This window comes from Sorex fumeus, unplaced genomic scaffold (assembly GCF_029834395.1).
Source record: "Sorex fumeus unplaced genomic scaffold, SorFum_2.1 ptg000043l, whole genome shotgun sequence".
Classification (NCBI taxonomy): Eukaryota; Metazoa; Chordata; class Mammalia; order Eulipotyphla; family Soricidae; genus Sorex; species Sorex fumeus.
The window spans coordinates 7,414,189-7,419,229 of record NW_026606100.1 but is presented as its reverse complement, the minus strand read 5'-3'; positions in this window follow the sequence as shown (position 1 = coordinate 7,419,229).

Sequence of the window (5,041 nt, the reverse complement as noted above, 5' to 3'; positions counted from 1 at the left end):
AAGGAATTTACATAGAACCATTTTTTTCCTTATATATTCAAAGAGATAAATGCAATGTATTTAAATGATTAGAAGTCTTAAGTCCTGAGATCAATACTTAGACTTTGTTTATAGATACTTTCACTTCTCTTAAATCACTAGCTATATAACAGGAGGACCTAGTTCACAAAACATCACTGAAATATAATGGATTATGGCTCTGTGATGGAGTCACATAGACTAAGAGCAATTTGAGGACATACTGTAACTTTTGGACTTATTCTAATTTATGCCCAGATTAGTGCCTTTGCCATAATGTTCTTTCAAAATATTTGCAAAATATAATCATATTAGAAGAAAGACCAGAGAAGATGCGGTACACCAGGATGCCTTATAGGAAGAAACACATAAATGGTAGCCATAACATTTTTGAACTTGTTTGAGAAGAGTTTTGCAACTGTACTTCAGGGATAGATGCCAAAAACGATCTAAACTGTAGAATGAGAAAATTCTTACCAGGTTAATCTGTGGCATTGCTGTGGAGCCTCTGCAGAGTCCCCTGGAAGCAGCTGCCTGGGCCTGTTGGGTTTCGACCTTCCAGGTGGTTATCACCATCTGAACAGCCTTAAGAAAGGAAGATAGTAACTGTCCTAAAAGAGAGAACAGGGGCTGGAGCTATAGCACAGTGGGTAGGGCGTTTGCCTTGTGCGCAGCTGACCCGGGTTCAATCCCCAGCATCCCATATGGTCCCCCGAGTACCTCGAGGAGTAATTCCTGATTGCAGAGTCAGAAGTATCCCCTGTGCATTGCCGGGTGTGACCCAAAAAGTAAAAAAAAAAAAAGAAAGAGAGAGAGAGAATAATAAGACAGTCCAACAGGTGCTCAAAGAAAGCTGAAAAAGAGTTTGTGTCAAAGAGAACATTTTCTTGTTAGGAATGGTGTGTTCAAGGTGTACTCTTGGGCCTGTGCTCCAGGGAGCATTCCTGGGAAATGTTCAGGGGACTGTATATAGTGCAGGGTATAGAACCCTGGTCAACCACATACCAGACAAGTGCCTTACCTGCTGTGCTATCTTTCACAGCCTCTTCATTCTCCTTTCTAAAGAAAAAAATCCCTTTCATCCTAACTTGTCGATTCATTAAGGACTCACAGATACAAAGCAGAGGGCCCTATAGACTCTGCAATTCTTCCCACATTCACTTTTATCATGACCCATTCTCTTTTGGAGTACAGAGTGCTTGAATTAAGCAAAACTGACCCTTATTACTTTACAGACATTTGTGGAAAGTTTATTGGATTTTTTGCAACTGAACCAAAGTCACCCAGCAAACTAATGTTTGTCACGCCAAAATATAACCAAGAATATATACAAGTATGCATATTTACTCATAGGTTTTATAAATGCAAAAATGTATAAACATATTTTACCTTCAAAATAATAAGACCTTGGCTGAAAATCTGAATTAAAATAGACATTGAGTTGAGCTGTAAATATAGCCTGACAAAAGTGACTTTTCATTCACCTTGAATATTTTGTAAAGAAAATAGACCTTTATTAGAAATCAATAGCACTGTAGCACAGTCCTCCCATTGTTCATCGATTTGCTTGAACAGGCACCAGAAACGTCTCCATTGCGAGGGGTGGGATACTCTCAGTAGCTTGCTTGGCTCTCCAAGAGGGACGGAGGAATCATACCCAGGTCGGCCGCTACAAGACAAATGCCCTACCCACTGTGCTTTTGCTCCAGTCCTAGAAATCAATAATAACAGAAAAAAATATTTTACATTATACCTGGTGGTGCACAGGGGTCACCCCTTGCCACTGCACTCAGTAATTGCTCCTGGCAATCCTTAGAGGACCATGTGGGATGCTGGAGATTGAATTCAAGGTTGGGCTGTTCAAGAAAAGTGCCTTACCTGCTGTACCTCCAGCCCCTAAAAAGATACTTTAATGTTTCATCAAGAATAGATGTGCAAATATTTAACATTTTATCTTTGCTTAATCTGTTTGTTTTTTGGCAGTCCTAGGACTCAAACCCAAGTCTCATATCTCTAAGACTCCTGAGCTTCATCCCTGGCTCAACACTTTAAACATGATATTTAAAACATGTATTGTAAAAACATGCATATGTATTTACGACAAGCTATATAAAAGTTAAAACTGTTAGCACTGTCCTCCCGTTGTTCATTGATTTGTTCGAGTGGGCACCAGTAACATCTAACAACAAATTGTGAAACTTGCTGTTACTGCTTTTGGCATATTGAATATGTCACGGGTAGCTTGCCAGGCTTTGCCATGCGGGCGAGATACTCTCAGTAGCTTGTCGGGCTCTCCAAGAGGGGTGGAAGAATTGAACCCAGGTCTGCCATGTTGGCTGCGTGCAAGGCATTTGCCTTATCTGCTGTGCTATTGCTCCAGCCCAAAAGTTAAAACTAACCAAAAAAAAATTTAAAATAAGGTAAAAGTAAATGCTATACTGTGTAATTAATAAAATGTTGCTGGTCTTTTTTCCCCCCAAACAATTTCATCTAGTAGCTAGACAGATAAGTTAATGATTATTAAAGGTAAAGGTAAAGGTAAAGGCCCTCCCGTTGATCGTCGATTTGCTCGAGCGGGCCCAGTAACGTCTCCATTGGAGACTTTGTTGTTACTGTGTCTGGCATATCGAATACTCTTGGTAGCTTGCCGGGCTCTCCGAGAGGGGCGGAGGAATCGAACTCGGGTCGGCCATGTTGGCCGCTTGTAAGGCGAATGCCCTACCCGCTGTACTATCGCTCCAGCCCAAATGATTATTAAGTAATAGAAATGTTTTCATGAATTCCACCTGACCATTGACTTTGACATAGCTTAATTAAAACATTATAAAGTAAAATAAAACTCTTTTCTTCTAATTAGGAAGCTTTTGGGGGTAACTTGACTAATGCTGCAACATCATATGGTCAATAAATATGTGGAATGTAGCCCCACTTTAAAACAATATTCTGAGATTGCCAAGGAGCAGGGTAACTCTCTAAAACAAATAGCAGAGATCAATAATGGTCTGTAACAGACACTTCAAACTTAGCTGACCTGTCTTCACCTTTCCAAAAAAATAATTTCTCAGTGCCCCCTTGGAAAGTGACTCAGAGCCTCACAGGTACAGACTGACCTGCTGGCAGCACCAAACAGAAGGTTCCCCCTCTGATTGCACCAGAGGCTATTAGAAGTCCATTGGATTGGTCCAGTGCCCCTCTGGGAATGGCATCTCCCAATTACAGAAAATATGTTGAATTCAGTGCCTGGAGTTAATTGAGCTGCTTTCAAATCTCAGGTTAGACTTGTGGGCAATACCCTTCACTTTTGTTTTTCATAATTTTATTTATTTATTTTTCTTCTTTTATTTATTTATTGAATCACTGTGAGAAAAGTTACAAAGCTTTCAGGTTTAAATCTCAGTCATACAATGATCAAACACCTTTCCCTTCACCAGTACTCATTTTTCAACACCAAGAACCCCAATATACCCCCCTCCCACCCCTCCCAATGCTTGTGAGGCAGATGATTTCTACTTAACTCTTCTCAACATTGATTACATTCATTATTTTGACAAAAGATGCACCATTATTGTTTAGAATTTCCCCCCCAACAATTAGAATTGCTGAAAAGGCATTGTGAAATACTTTGTTTTCTATAGCTGATATGAGAATCATATAATGTCATATAATGATTTTGGATTTCTGCAAAGAGCCAGATAATTACGAGATTGGTTTCTGTGGGTCTGGTGTTATGGCTGTGCTGGAGAGCTACTCGTGGGGGGAAACGCGTGACCTTGGTAGGGCTTAAAGGACGAGCCTGTACCGCCCTCCTTCCCATGAGACTGCAGTTGCCCCCTCACCACTGGCTCATACCTAGCTTTCCAATAAGCTCTGAGGCCATGGCCACCTTGCTGCCGGGGCGGGGGGCGGGGGGGGGGGGGGTGGAAGGCGGAAGGGAGCAACACTCTTTCCCTCCCGGGAAGCTTGGCACCATAGTTTAATGCATGGACCATTCACTTTTCTGCCGCAAGCTGCCGGGCTCTGGATTAAGTCCTTTTGCCTCTGGAGCCATGGCCATGCCGGAGAGCCGCTCATGGGGGGGCAACTCGTGACCTCGGTAGGGCGTGAAGGACGAGCCGGTACTGCCCCCCTTCTCATGAGACTGCAGTTGCCCCGTTACCGCCAGCTCATACCTGGCTTTCCAATAAGCTCTGAGGCGGTGGCCATCTTGTATGCGGTCCAGATGCATTTCTGCCAAAAGCCGCTGGGTTTCAAGATTTGTTTCTGAGTCTCTGGGATCATGGCCATTAATCTACTTGATCAGGAGCCAGAGAGGCTGTTTGTAGGCGGCGACTCGGGGTCTCGTTTGAATGGGGAAGAAAGGGACAGTTCCACCCCCATCTGGTGAGGCCGCACGTGTCTCGTCATTGCAGGCCTAAACCTGACTGTCCTGTGGCCTCTGGAGGATGGTGGTCACCGGACTGCCAGGGCGAACAGGTAAAGGCACGATACCTATTCTCACCTGGAGTGGCCCAGTGCCAGTAACCTACTGCAGGAACAGGACGCATTTCTGCCAAAAGCCTTTCAGTTCCAAGATTCGTTTCTGCGTCTCTGCGATTATGGCCATTAAGCAGTTTGATCAGGAACCAGAGAGGCCATGCCTCCAATTATATAGCTGAGCTGGAGGTGATCTGTGGGTGTGTCTCCCACATACCTAAGTTTTGGCCATTTACTTTCTTGGCCCCAAGTTTTTGTGGTCTGACCAAAGGCACAGCAGCAATTTGGGGGTATCTGAAAGTCTGACGGTGCCATCAGGCTGCTGATGCACTAGCCTCACAGGTACAGACTGACCTGCTGGCAGCACCATACCCCCAATACCCTTCACTTTTTAAGATTTATCTTTATTTATTTATTTTGGGGCAGGGTGACCCTGATGATCCTCCAGGGTCATTCCTGGTGGTGCTGGAGTACCATCTGTGGTGCTGAGAATTAAACTGGGGTTGGCCACATGCAAGGCAAGAACCTTAACCACTGTTATATCTCTCTG